Source organism: Protopterus annectens, chromosome 17.part0 (assembly GCF_019279795.1).
Source record: "Protopterus annectens isolate FY-2018-M chromosome 17.part0, PAN1.0, whole genome shotgun sequence".
NCBI lineage: Eukaryota > Metazoa > Chordata > Ceratodontiformes > Protopteridae > Protopterus > Protopterus annectens.
Genome location: NC_056751.1, coordinates 244,112,123 through 244,128,176, shown reverse-complemented (window position 1 = coordinate 244,128,176; position 16,054 = coordinate 244,112,123). Strand labels below are relative to the sequence as shown.

General features: G+C 39.1%; 1 protein-coding gene across 2 annotated transcripts in view; it reads right to left on the bottom strand.

The window, feature by feature from the left end:
- DTWD2 (DTW domain containing 2) overlaps positions 1-16,054 on the bottom strand; it is a 1,229,961-nt gene that overhangs the window by 695,649 nt on the left and 518,258 nt on the right. The window lies entirely within an intron of this gene.

Sequence of the window (16,054 nt, the reverse complement as noted above, 5' to 3'; positions counted from 1 at the left end):
TCCCTCACAATTACTGTATAACAGCAGCTATGGAGTCTTTTAAGAAACAGAATCAAGATACACAGGCACAACTGCAAAAGTTAAGCAAGCTCATTAATCTTGTACTGGACTTCAGTTTCTTTACTTTCAATGGCAAACACTGCAAACAAAAAACTGGTATAGCAATGCGGGCTGCCATGGCTCCCAGCATAGATAACATAGCCCTAGGCAAGTAGGAGGATGACTTTGTGTTAAACAACACAGACTACATGCAGCATATCACATGCTATTTACGTTGTATTCATGCCATCTTTATTGTGTGAGAAGGTGACACCTTGCAACTTGGAGATTTTATCACTTACCTGAATCAAACAACCCCCATCATGAAGTTCACCTCTTCCCATAGCTATACTTCAACCACTTTCTTAGATATGCAGATTTCCAATGACACCAACAATAACAGAATCACCACTAATCTATTCAGAAAACCAACGAGGGTTAACTTATTACTCCACAGTAAAAGTCTACATCCTACAAAAACCAAGTATAACGTATTGAAGTCCCAGGGCTATAGATTAGCTAGAATTACCACAGAGATGGAAACATTTTTGAGAAACCTGAACAACTTAGAGAATGATTTTCTAGTGAGAGGCTATGAAAGTCAGATGTTAAAAAACATCCTGGAACCCTTATAGAACTGAAAAGGACTGAAGCTCCTTCACTCAACCTCCCCAGAAGGAGAATGTTAAGAAATTCCACAGAGAATAACAAATGCAAAAATAGCTGCATCCTGACATACACTCTGGATTATCACATTATTAAAAATGTTATTGAAGAAAACTGGGACATTGTCACAGGAAATCCTTTTCTGATTAACATTTTAGGTGAAGCCCCATCCTTTGTTTATAGGAAGGACAGGAACATTAGAAGTTTTGCTGAATTTAAACCTAGACCATATGAGAGAAACACTAAAAGATGGGAAACTAATGGTACATTTTGCATATTTATACAGCAAGGTAATAGTTTGTATTGCCTTTATTTAAAGAAAATCATTAAAACCAGTGCAGGGGGTGACTGTAACAGGGCACAGTGCAATGAATGTGATGCATTCTATGTGAGCAAGACTGTAAATAAACTCAACCGTAGGATTTCATGTCATTTGTCAGAAATCTGCTCTGGATGTAAAAATAATGCACTAGCCAAACATTTTCTCTTCATAAAAGACACACAGGTTTTAAGTTCCAGATCCTGGATCACATAGACATGGGTGATCTTGAAGAAGACATCCCGAATATTCTGGAGAAACATGAACTCATGTGGCAATTAAAGCTGAACTCTTTTAGGAAGCCTGAACTAAACTACTACTTTTCAATTAAAAGTGTACTGGAACGTAGAAAGTTGCCACATTGTTTACATGACTACTTTTATTTTATTTATTTATTTTACATTTGTTGACAGGGATAGTTCGACTGATGTATGCCCATTTTCAGCGGAGGCCCGGGGAGAAAAGTTTCAAGATAATAATACACATTGAACATTTAGTAAATGCTAGTTTCAAGCAGATTACAGTCATAAGCAATACCAGCATTTAGCACATATAGTACTAACTTATTATAAAACACTTTACAAAACATAACATTATTTTCAAAGTTATATATACATACCATTACATTCAGGTTTAAGATACATTGAGCAGCAGTTATACAATTGACCCTTCCTGAAATGGTGTGTTAGAAAAAAGGTAGAAGTAGTTGAAGGTAAGGCACCTAAGTAATAGAGAGGTCACTAGTTGGGGTTAGTGCAAGGACATAACCAATAAGCTTTGAAGTATTTCTTGTGTTTGTTTTTGAATCGAGTTAGTGAGGGTTCTAGGGTCAAGTCAGCTGGGAGTCTGTTCCATGTTTTTCCAACAGAGTTGGCAAACAGAGAGTCCCCAGCTGAGTAGTTGGATTTGTATGTTTGAACTAGGAGTCTAGTGGATGATCAAAGTTGGCGGGTGCTTGTGTAGGGGCTGATAATATTTTTTAGTGCAGGTGTATTTTCTGGTTGGCAACGGACTTTATGTGCCACTATTAGCTGGTTGAACTGCAGTAGGCTAGGCAGTTCAAGCCATCCTAGGCAATTTACGTTGTGACAGTGGTGTGTCCAGTAGGTGCCAGTAGCAAATCTGGCAATATGGTTATAGCAGGATGATAGTTTATTAAGATCTGTTTTGTTTAAGTTGGAGAATAGAGGTGAGGCATAGAGAAGAGTTGATAGTAGATGGGAACCAGCTATTGCAGTTCTAGCAAGTGGGTTAAGGAAAGGTTTGATTGTATAAAGAGAGCCAAGTTTTTTATTAATGGTTTTGATAGTTTGATTGATATGCGCATCAAACTTCAGGTTGTTATCAACTATGACACCCAGTAGTTTAGTTTGGGCTTCTGGGGAGATGATACTGCCATTGTTAGTGGTTATGTTGAAGGATGTCAGGGGGGGTCCTATGTGTGGGGGAGAAGAGGAGCAGCTTAGTTTTCTTAGGGTTTAGGATTAGATGTTGATTGGAGAGCCATTTTTCCACTGTATTGAAGGTATTTTGGATTAATGTGAATAAAGTAGCTGGTGAGGTGTCAGAACAAATCAAGGTGGAGTCATCCGCATATTGAATGCAGATAACACCTGGGATGACTGAATGAAGGTCTATTTTATTTTATTTTTTTTATTCTACCAGTTGGTTTTAAATACCATTTTAAATCAGTTGTAATTTAAGTGTATATTTTGTTTCCATCATCATACATTTTTTCTTATTTTTTTTCTTTTTCTGGTTCTCTTTTTTCCCCCTTTATTCAAAATGATGTGTAGTAACAATACTAACTAATTATACAATAATATTTTTATAGATAGTTTTTAGGGTTCTTGTACACAGACCTGAAGAAGTCTAGAAGGACGAAAGTGATATTTGTTAACAATAGGTTATGAAAATAGAATATAACTTTTACAATTGATTTTTACATGCAAAGTGTATATGTATATATTTATATATATTTTTTGACTGCCAAATGGACTAAGGTTGATATATTTCCAGCCATGTAGTATATTGTCTTGGATAAAATCACAGACTTAATAATCTACTTAATAATCTGGTTAAATAAGAGGTACATCATCATTATAAATTTTAATTAAAGTACATAAGGGTTATATTATTATGACAGCTGCTAAGTAGGGCAGGACCAGCTCGAATGTTACACTGATGGGAGAAGGGATGTGAATTTAACATGTGTACCAATAACACTTTGTTTTACAGCACAATAAACCACTCCCTTGCCTGATTAAAAAGTATATATATATATATATATATATATATATATATATATATATATATATATATATATTTTTTTTTTTTTAGAAAGCTTGTAAGGAAACTATTACTCTATTTTTGTTTTACTTGGATCACTTGTCTGTGTACTTAATAAAGGATTTTCGACTGGAAACAGACTGCCTGCCTTACTTAGATTACTTTCGAATACTTAGTAATTCTGTACAATTATATACTTTTTATTTTTTTTTTTTTTTTACTTAAGACGAGTTTAAGTTCGCTACTTCTACTACTATTGTCTGATATGATTAATATACAGTGATTAACTAGAGATATATGAACTGAAAATCTTCCACACAGAGAAGTTTCATACACTATTTTGTTTTTGGACCCAATATACTTGTTTTGTGGGTTATTTTGAGACTTCGGGGATACCTTGGAGATTACTTGTTTTTTTATTACATAACTTTAAATACACAGGTGTTTAGTGCCTAAAGAGGGAACCGCTACTTATGGGGCATATTCCTTTAAATACTGATGAGCTAACTTCTGCGGTTATCATGACATGTGGTTCAAAGACATTCTAGACAATTCAGCCTGAAACAAAATACCTCCTGGAGGCTAGATCAAATTATCTGAGATTGTGTGTTATTAATTAAGTGTCCTTACATGACAAGGCACTTAGTGAAGACAAACATCTCCAGGAAAGTGACAAATACAGTTAGTAAATATTACAAACATGTAAGTCCCACTTTGCTCAGCAGAATGTCAATATCTCAAAACTTTCAAGAATGGAGCCAGGCTAGGGAGAGTAAGTAGGAATTTGTTTTCTTATCTATTCTGGTTTGAGTGCATCAGAGCTATGAACAGCAGTAAAGACCAGCCCTGCTGTAAATATTGTGAACAAACCAATGTTTCATCCACAGACATATATACATGTTGGTGTCAATACAAGTCAGTTTGGGGTGGAAGAAAGTGTAGGGCATACAAAAAAGAGCAATAAACCTAAACAGTAACAAACCATCTGGAGATAAGGTATTACCTTGGTTTGATTCTCATCTCAGCTGGCAGTGGGATTTTAGCCAACCAATAGGGAAAGAGGGAAAGAAATAGATCAAAATTATGAGGAAAGTACCTGATGGTCTGGGTGGGGTGAATCAAATTAATATAGGTTCATAGGTGATTACTAGGCTAATGGCACAGCAGCCTTTACAAGCCTAGCCAATTATACCCAGGATATGACAACATTATATCTTCATTCCACAGACATGGGATGGGGTAATATCAATGTAGTGGGACTTTGAGTCATTTTACAGATTGCCTCTGTCCATAATGGGCATGGGCAGTACTCCTACAGCGAATTTATGGTTCTTCATCCATTTATTCAAATTATTTTTGAAGAGAGTGAGGAACAAGCTTTGTTTTACAAAGGTGTAAAGTTTATTCAACAGACGAGGTAGCCTTTAGGATACAAATCTGTCTCTCCACCAAGTTCTGCTAAGAGTCACAAATAAGGTTAAAATCCATGGAATATATAATCCTTGTATAATTTTTCTTATGAATATGTAACATTTTCATCAGGGCTGGATCAGAGGTTGCCTTGTAGGTCAGGCATAAGCCATCATTCAATACACAATATGAGATGGAGTTAAGGGATAGGGCCTTTAGTCGGTCTGCATAAGACATGTCTTATGCTTTGTATTTTTTTACTGACAAACTTCTAGGGCTGCTCCAGTTGGTATAAGTGCCTGGACAGGTACATGTAGAAGGGAGCATTGTACTCAATTATGAGCCTGGCAAAGGCCGAGTACAGTGGCACTATGACTTCTTTTGATCTTGATGCCATGCCTTTACTTATAAGTTGAACCACGCAGAAGGATTTTTTCACTACTGTATCTACCTGGTGGTCAAAGATTAGGTTACTATTTATCTGTGTTCCTAGGTACCTCACCTCTGTGTCTCCTTTTAGGGGTGTGCTATCAATATTATAATTTGCAGGAATATCTGATTTACCGAAGGGTATCATTACACATTTTTTAGCATTTAGTCTTGGACCATGGTTTTGGCACCAGTCATTTGTCATTTTCAGGACTGTTTGTAGGATGTCAACATCATTTGAGGATTCAATGATTGCTCTCAGCTTAAAGTTGTTGGCAAACTTGGTAAGTCAGAGGCCCTGAACATTGTCCTTCACTTCACAGAAGCAGATACCAAACAGGAGGAGTCCCAATACTGATCCCTGTAGGACAATGGTAGCAACAGGTTTCTTATTGGAAGTGGATTCACCTATCCGGACAACATCTGTCATGTCAATGAGTCAGTTTGCTATCCATCTGATGATGTACAGGTTTATGCCCAACTCAGTACGTTTATCTATGATCCCTGAGTGGGTGATTGTGTCAAAAGCTTTGGCCAAGTCTAAATAAGCTATGTGTACTGTTTTATCCTCATCCATGGCCCTGGTGGCTTTCTCAAAGAAGTCCACCAGATTAAGCAGGCAAGACCTCCTTTTGACAAAGCCAAATTGGGTCTGGTCCAGTGTTTGGAGATTTCCTGTGTTATTATTGATCAGGTCTATGATAATTCTCTCCACGGCCTTGCAGATAAGACTGATCAAGCTTATGAGTCTGTAGTTCCTTGCTTCAGTTGATGCACCCCTTTTGTGCAGAGAGACGACTGTTGCAGTCGTCCATTCCTCTGGGACAAAGCCCATCTGGAGACTGCAGTTAAAGAGGGTTTTTAGTGGCCCTGAAAAAGTCTGTTTTGAAATATTTAAGAAGCATCCTGGAATATTGTTGGGACCCATGGAGGCTATCTTTTCGGCATTAGCGAGTACAGCAAGGACCTATTCCTTCATAATGACTAGTATGGAAATGGTTACAGGTATTTCTTTGGGTGTAGTAGGAGGTGATGGGGAGGAGAAGTTTGAAGTGAACTTGTCAGCCAGCAGGTCTATTATAGTTTCAGACTGGGTATAGGTGCTGTCATTCTGTTTCCCCTGACTTTCTGAACATAATTTAAAAAAGCCTTACGGTTATCTTTTACCTGGGAGACTATCTTTGCCTTGTAGTTTGCTTTGGTAGATTTGGCCAGCTCTCTAATTTGTTTGTTTAGACTGGTGAGTGTATTTTTACACTGTTTTTTGTCTGTTCTTTCTTGGTTTTGGATTTTTTCCTTTTGTTGAATAGCTTATTTATACTAGGAGTCCACCAGGGTGGTTTATAGCGTGCATTCTCCTATCAGGAACCTACGATTCGGCAAGCTCTCTCACTGACCTAAAGGAAATCAACATTTACCCAAATTCTGAATGCAACTCACAAAGCATCCCTTCATCCAAGCCAGATGCTCTTGTTTCAGCACAGTACACATCATCTAACGCACTGTCACTATCTCCTTTCCACGTTTCTTCTCCTCTCACAGAATTACTGTAAGTTGACCCACTTTAGAAACTAATGTATATATTGTACATCACTCTATGCTTCTTTACTAGACTGTATATATATATATATATATATATATATATATATATATATATATATATATAATTTTTATTTTTTTTGACATGTATAATCTGAAATACGCAATTATTGCTTGTATTTCTCCCTTTTGTGTTTCTGAAATGTTTTGTATTTCACCCGGACTGAGCCTGAAATGGGTCAGTGCACTGAACTGGTTCAAAAATGTATATAAGTATATAGGGGAACTGAGTATGGATGAATCCCCCTTTGGCTGATATTTGTTTAGCTGAAAAAAATGTAATCAACTATGCACATGGTTGAAAGGTATGTGAAATCAATAATCCAAGTTAAGGGAATAAAAATGTATTTAGCAGGGGATGTTGGAGTGCAGCCCCCCCCCCCTCACATGGGGGGGGGGGGTGCAGGGGGCAACATGTATGTTTTACTTGTATTTTTACTTTGTTTTTCATGCAGCTAGATTTTTGCTTGGTGCATGTGTAGTAGTGTGTCGATGTTTGCAAAGTAGACCATTTGTGATAGATCTTGTGAACATCCGCAATTGGGTCAGTCATGCTTCTTCAGTAGATGTGTGTGTGTGTGTGTGTGTGTGTGTGTGTGTGTGTGTGTGTGTGTGTGTGTGTGTGTGTGTGTGTGTGTGTGTGTGTGTGTGTCTAAGTAAATAACCAAACAAATAAAAACTCTCAAACCTTTCATGAAATCTTCTCACAGCTCTTTTCAAATACATGACATTTAAAACCACTACAGTTCTTACACTGCTCTTTTTAGTTATCAAAACTCACATGGCAAATAAACCCTTTCATATATTCAATATTAATACTGCAGACTTTCAAATAAAATAAAATCATATAAGTATTTCATTCTCTATTGAATCCCTACAAATATTCATATATACAGTACCTCCTCTCTACCGAAGCTCTACAAGTGTTTTATGAAACACAGGAATCAATTAAACCATGCTGATCAGCCTGTCAAAAAATAATATAACACAGGGTTGAAAATAAGAGCACTTAAAATTTACCTATGCATAATTCACAGTCTTCAGGGACTTGCACACTTGGGGACACAAGTACACTTATGCCTGTGAGAGGAGATGACAATATAAGAATGTTAGAACATGTTACTTCCTCCTCCACTGTCCGCAGACATGCTTTGTACATTCCCGCTTTGCATGCATTATTCTTTATTACACAAATTTCATAAACCCATAACCATTTAGTGTATATGCTACACTGCAGTTCTTGCACCCATAAATAGCAATAAAATCAGGAGGTAAAAAACAAATACAGACATACAATAATGAAGTGGTAAAACCTATAGCAAACGACTGACTGCCACAATGCAGCTGTGAACAACCATTTCTTATGCATACAAAATGCACAGCAGCAATACACAAAATAGAAGATTTTCATGTTTGCTAAACAAAGAAAAGCATCTATGCAATGGTGGGTGAAAGAACTTCTGGGCTCTTGCACTTATTTATACTACTGTTCAATAAACTTGCATGGTCACTTGGGTAATACATGTCAACAAATTGTCATCTCCTGTGGGAGGGCCCTCTCTTTGTGTCAACAATAACTTATACACACTGATTCCCTGTATCAAATAAGTTGTGAAAAAGAAATGCCATCTGCAACTATGTCTGGAACTGGTGTGCAACAAGCCAAAATAGAACAACTAGAGTACAAAATATCACAGGTAATACATATGTAAATGACAGACATAACATGAGAATTTCACAACACATCCAAAAGAAATACCACAAAACTGTGCACAGAAGTGGTGCAATACATTTTATAAGACCAGCGCAGGTTTTGCAATTAATCAAGCTTTCAGGCTATTTATGATGATGGGTTTCTGTTAGCTGGAAAGCTCAAGTAATTGCAAAACCTATGTTGGTTCAACAATTACATCATCTTTGTGTTTTCTGTTAGTGGACCAGCATAGCATTTCTTATTTTTTATACTGAAAGATAACATGTGATATAACACAAAACAAACTTCTTCCCAAATAACAAACAAATCTATAACGTAAAGAAGAAGAAATACAATGTATTAGACTAAAACGTTTGGGAGAAAAACAATAGCTAAATTACAACTGTGAGTATGCATTAGTTTAAAAAATGTAAGACCAAAATAATTAAAAATAAAAATTCCATTTATATTTAATACATATTGTACATGCTTCTTGTTTTCATTTTTTATGGTTGAACATGATTAAATAGCCACTAAATGGATACTTGGGAAGTCTACTTCTAGCCATGAAAATTTGCAGAAACCTTTAAAACATACAGTAATCTTAGCTATGATGTAACAAGTACAATACATGGTTCAGGTATGGGTTATACATGCATTTATTCATGTCTGCTGTGTTTGGTCACCAAAGGCTTCACCCTTATGACCAAACCTCTGCATATATAAATAAATCAATGCATAACTTGAACTATGTGTTACAGAGAAAATAAACCAGTGAGGTAAGTTAGAAGAGAAAGGCTGAAAAGATGAGCGTACTAAATGAATACTTCTAGTCAGGGTTTACAGAGTAGAGGTAAACAGCAGAAGCATGGATGGCCACTGTGGTGTCCTCAGTGGTTTACCTTCAGGTGATTGATTGCTTACTGTTTGTTTTTCCTATCTGCTTTAACATGGTTACTCAATACATTGTTTCCATGGAACTGGTTGCTCACTACATATTGCAAAAGATTCCAAAGACAACCACAAGGCATTCTATAACTATGTCAAGAATCTAAATGGCAATGCTCAGATCTGCTCTGAGCTTCAACAGAATAGCATTAAATATACTGATCCCAAGGATATTGCCAATATCCTGGCAGATCGATTTAGTGCCAACGTCACCCCCCTCTCACCCCCTAAAGGACCCATCTCAATACCAAAAGATTGCCAAATTCCTGTAATCACGGCCACAGAGGTAGAAACCGCAGTCTCCAAAGCTAAGAATACAGCATCCATGGGACCAGATGACATCCTAGGCTGTGTACTACATGAACTACAAAATGAACTGGCACCTCACCTAAGTGTCATGTTTAATCATAGCCTCACCTCAGGCTTCATGCCCACTGAGTGGCGCACAGCTACAGTTATCCCACTCCACAAGGGGGGATCCACCTTGGATCCCGGGAACTACCGTCCCATCAGTCTGACGAGCCTGATCTGCAAGGGCATGGAACGCATTATCATGGAACTTATAAACAAAGACATTGGCAACCTTCAAACACTGGACCGCACCCAGTTTGGGTTTGTGAAGGGCCGATCTTGTCTCCTGAACCTGATTGACTTCTTCGAATCAGTCCCCAGAGCTGTGGACGAGGGTAAGGCGGTCCACACAGCCTATCTGGACCTTGCCAAGGCCTTCGACACCATCCCCCACTCTGGAATCATTGATAAACTTAGTAAGCTGGGTATAAATCCCTACGTCACTCGATAGGTTGCCAACTGGCTTACTGACAGAACCCAGACTGCAAAAGTAGCCGACTCCAAATACAGCTCCAGACAAGTGACAAGTGGAGTACCTCAGAGTTCAGTCCTGGGACCACTCTTGTTTGATGTCTACTTCTCTGAAGAACAGGCCAACACTAAGGGACTCTGGCTAACAAAGTTCGCAAATGACTGCAAACTGGGAGCCATTACTGAATCCCTAAATGATGTGGATATTCTACAAAAAGGCCTTACAAAAACAGATGCCTGGTGCCAGAGCCATGGGCTCAAGCTTAATGCCAAGAAATGTATAGTTATCCCCTTTGGAAAAAAACATGTACCCATGAATTACCACATAGGTGGCAGTACACTAAACATCAAAAGTGTGATGAGAGACTTAGGGACACAGGTGGACAATGGTCTCATTTTCCATAACCACATTGCCACAACAGTCAGGAAATCCTTCTATGTGGCACACCTCATCACTGAGGGCTTTTCATCCAGAAAAAGGAGGTCATTGTCCCACTGTACTCATCCCTCATTAGATCCATTATAGAGTCTAATGCCCCATTTGGTATGTACCTCACAAGACATCTACAACAGCTGGAAAGGCCACAGAAATACCTCACTAAAAGAATCACAGGCCTAAAGCAGATGCCATATGCTGACTGTCTAAAAAAACTCCAGCTATACTTTGTGGCATATTGTCTACTCAGAGGTGATCTCTGCTTAACATACACGGCCATGTCAAACCCTGAGCTGTTGGACATGCTCCACTTAAAGAAATCCCAATCCCTCAGAGCCACATGCTCCAGGGATCTAAACCTTGTCATCACAATGAACAAAACATGCTGGAGGGATAGGTTCCTGACCCAGAGACTCCCCATAGTCTGGAATAGACTGCCCATACATGTCAAGCAGAGCACCTCTTTGGCCCTCTTCAAAAGGAACCTTGATGACTGGATGGGAGATATGAAATTCACCCCGGGGATCATGTCAGTCGCCCTGCTAGACAGGGGTCTAGAGAAGTAAAATATTGTGGGAAGAAATATCCAGGGAATTGTTATGGCTAGGCTTGTATAGGCCCTAGGGACGATAGCCTAGTACCAACCTATGAACCTATGCAGTGATACATGGAAGCTCAAACTGTAGACATTCGTACTGACTATAGGACTGCAACATCTCAGCGAAAGAGGAAGTGTTCTTTTATGCATTTTAAATGATCATTCCATCTCTAACTTGCAGTTAACCTGAAGTGAGAATAACAAGAAAAAGGAGATATGATAGCAAGTCCCCCCAGATGGGGTGCACGGGTGCTTGTCCCTAGCAAAATGTGTTTTCTTATTACAACACATTTTCATGCAAGTAAATGTGCTTTGGTTATACAGTGGATATAAAAAGTGTCATACCCCTGTTAAAATGTGAAGCAGGATTGAGCATTTGTGATTAGAGGTACTGGGTTTTAAATTAGCATAGTGGAACTGCCGCATTTTTAAAGGAAGAAGAAACAGCTTTGAAAAAATCAAATTTTCTCTGTAGTTAGTTGCAAAAAGAGCAACTAGTTTGTGTGTTGAGGAGTACCACCCCACATTCTTACCCAAGCTAGCTAGATATAAATCTCTCTTGAACTGTTCCCTTGTAGATCGCGTAATAAGGATCTGTGCCATCCCCTTGTACATCACGTAATATTGATCTGTAACCATGGATAAGCATCTTCCTACTCTCTCTGCAGCCAGTTTGATAGATATGGACATCCTGGGGAAAACTAGCAGCTGTCTTATGTTTCCTGACAACCATTTCCTAACAACCACATAATTCTTGAACAAACTGATAAGATATGTGAGAAATGTGGTTACACAGTATCACTGAAGGCAAGTCTCTCATGTACAAGCACTTCTATTACCAAACAGGTTGACAGGAACCCACACACTACACAACCGTACATACTACTGGCCAGACATCGACCCCACATATGCTGAGACTTAGGCTCTTACATGTAATTTTACTAAACCACAAAGGCCTCTCAGACTATTCTCAGCAACTTCAAAAGTACTCTATCAAAACAACACTCACCACAACACAGACGCATCTCATGGCATCTCAACTTCTAAGCATATTAGGTAAATCATCACACAATCCAGTATTCTGGTCATAGGAGACACCACACAATCCAGTATTTTGGTCATAGGAGACACCACTGTGAGACACACAGATGTCCCACTCTCCATGCTGAGTAAAGAGAGAGTCCCAATCAGTTGCTTATCAGGGGCCAGGTTGCTGAACCACAAGTACCACTTTGAGTCAGTCATAGTCCATGTGGGTGTAAATCACCTAAGATATACCTCCCTGGAGACATGATGGTGGTCTCAGAGTGCATCCGAGGCTTGCATGAGCCTAGCATTGAGCAGTATTCTATCTTCTCCGAGAATAATTCCACAATATGAACAGAAGATAATTAACTTTAATAATTGAGTACAACACCCCCTTTGGTATGTACCTGACTAGGCACATGCAACAACTGAAGTATACACAGAGGGTCCTCACAAAAAGAATATAAAGTGTAAATAATAGCTCCTACATAAACCACCTCAAAGCCCTATTCCTTTACCCGGTCTCCTATAGATTGATGAGAGTCAATCTATGCCTGGCCTACAAATCATCCTCTGATCCTGCTCTGATATGTGCAAAACAAACAGCATCAGAAGAATACCTGATCTAGGGATCTAAACCTTGTCTGCAACATAAATAGGACATGTTGAAGGGGCAGGTATGTGTCTCAATGACTACCCCTTCTCTGGAACAGGCTTCCCCATTTACGTGAAGCAGAGCTCTTCTCTAACCCAGTTCAAGAACAACTTGGATCAGGGGATAAGGAATCAGAAATGTATCCCTGGTCTGGCACTTATGTCGCTCTTATTCGGATACAGTCTGAAAATTCTTGACCACTCATTCCCAAATTAAGCGAGGAGAGTGTGTTGAGCAGATGGAAAGAGTACTTTGAGGGGCTGATGAATGAAGAGAATGATAGATAGAGAAGGTTGAATGATGTGGAGATAGTGAATCAGGAAGCAAAACAGATTAGCAAGGAGGAAGTACGGACAGCTATGAAGAGGATGAAGAATGGAAAGGCTGTTGGTCCAGATGACATACCAGTGGAAGCATGGAGGTGCTTAGGAGAAATGGCAGTGGAGTTCTTAACCAGATTGTTTAATGAAATGTTGGAAAGTCAGAGGATGCCTGAGGAGTGGAGAAAAAGTGTTTTGGTACCTATTCTTAAGAATAAGGGTGATATGCAGAGTTGCAGTAACTACAGAGGGATAAAACTAATCAGTCACAGCTTGAAGTTATGGGACAGAGTAGTGGAAGCTAGGTTAAGAAGGGAGGTGATTTTTACCGATCAGCAGTATGGTTTCATGCCGGGAAAGAGCACTACAAATGCGATGTTTGCTCTGAGACTGTTGATGGAGAAATATAGGGAAGGTCAGAAGGAGTTGCATTGTGTCTTTGTGGACTTGGAGAAAGCATATGATAGGGTGCCTAGAGAGGAGTTGTATTGTATGAGGAAGTCAGGAGTGGCAGAGAAGTTTATAAGAGTGGTACAGGATATGTACGAGGGTAGTGTGACAGTGGTGAAGTCTGCAGTGGGAGTGACAGATCCGTTTAAGGTGGAGGTGGGATTTCATCAAAGATTAGCTTTGAGCCCTTTCTTATTTGCAATGGTGATGGACAGGTTGACAGACAAGATCAGACAGGTGGCCCCATGGACTATGATGTTTGCAGATGACATTGTGATCTGTAGTGAGAGTAGGGATCAGGTTGAGGAGACCCTAGAGAGGAGAGGAATGAAGGTCAGCAGGACTAACACAGAATATGTGTGTGTGAATGAGAGGGAGGATAGAGGAATGGTGAGGATGCAAGGAGTAGAGTTGGCGAAGGTGGATGAGTTTAAGTACTTGGGATCAACAGTTCAGAGTAATGGTGAGTGTGGAAGAGAGGTGAAGAAGAGAGTACAGGCAGGGTGGAATGGGTGGAGAAGAGTGTCAGGAGTGATTTGTGACAGACGGGTACAAGTAAGAGTGAAAGGGAAGGTCTACAAGAGGGTAGTGAGACCAGCTATGTTGTATGGGTTGGAGACTGTGGCATTGACAAAAAGGCAGGAGTCAGAGCTGGAAGTGGCAGAGTTAAAGATGTTAAGATTTGCACTGGGTGTGACAAGGATGGACGGGATTAGGAATCAGTATATTAGAGGGTCAGCTCAGGTTGGATGGTTTGGAGACAAAGTCAGAGAGGCGAGATTGCATTGGTTTGGACATGTGCTGAGGAGGGATGATGGGTATATTGGGAAAAGGATGCTAAGGATGGAACTTCCAGGTAAGAGGAAAAGAGGAAGGCCTAAGATAAGGTTTATGGACATGGTGAGAGAGGTCATGCAGGCGGTTGTTGTGACTGAACAATATGCAGAGAACAGTAAGAAATGGAAACAGATGATCCACTGTGTCGACCCCTAACGGGAACAGCCAAAAGAGAAGAAGAAGATACATACCCCTTAAATAACTCTAGGATAACAAAACTTGTCAGATGCATTTGGGAAACATAACTAGGCTGAAAAAGACCCCCTGGGATTGGCAGCCTAGAAATCACCTATGAACCTATGAAATAAAGATGAAAAAAAAACAATAAGAACTGATGAGATTCACTCCAAAATATTCACAACTATGTGTGAGTATTACATTACAGAACATGTAGTACATGAACACAGGAAATGGCAAAAAGTATATTATCTTTGTTTACCCCGAAGCTCTACTGAGGCAGGAAATTATGAATCTGTCTGTATGACCTCAATAACATTAAAAATTATGGAAACACACTTGACGGAAGAACTGTGCAGTATCCAGACACCTGCAGAGCACACTACCTAGCATAGTATGGATTCAAAGCAGAAAGTTATTTCAAACAGATGAGTTCTTTGACAACTTTTCAAGGCAGCAAAACAAAGAAGGGGGTAGTGGCCAATGTCTTGGGCAATATAAAAAGAGACACAATGCTTTTGATACATATTAGACATCTTAGGTGGTAGATGGTAGTAGCTCACTAAAACCAGAAAGTAAACATAAATTAGACACATTTGGTGTGGGTACTAAATAGCTATCATGATTAAAACAGTGTCTGTATAACATGCCACAAATATATTATTAGTAAATCAAGTTTTCATCAGCAGATGTAAAGTTAGTTCTGGCATTGCCATGTAAGATGACATAATTAAATGTTGTGTCTTTCGGCTTTTTCCGGTTAGGGGTTGCCACAGAGTAACTCCGGTCTGCTAATGATTGGCAGTAGATTTTTACGTACTGGCTTGCCGGGCCTAACGCACAACCTTCAATGAAGGAACGCCCATTTACACATGTCGCCACACAGAAGACGCTCTAACTGAGAATCGAACGGGGAATGTCTAACTGTGAGGCGACAATGCTACCGCAGCACCACCACCGCAGATAAGATGACATAATTAAATAAGCAGTATATATTGTCTTTTTCTGACTGCCAAATTTCTCTGGTTAGCATTCTAAGAGCATGTGCTTGAAAATAACAACTCTATCTTTTCTGTTCTGTACATTTATGTATATAAATCCCCAGTCGACAATTTCAGAGATCACTTTGCCAGAAAAAAAAAAAAAGCATAAATTCAAATACTAATAAAAAGCCTATGCCACAAATAAAGAAAAGAGAACAAATACCATTTCATGTTATTTCTACCATTAATATACTTCTAAAATATAGCTGTTGGAGTAGGGTATAAAAGAAAAGGTTTAAAAAAAAGACGGCACTCTGTTTCCCACAAATGAATACACCACAGACAATGAATAATAGCA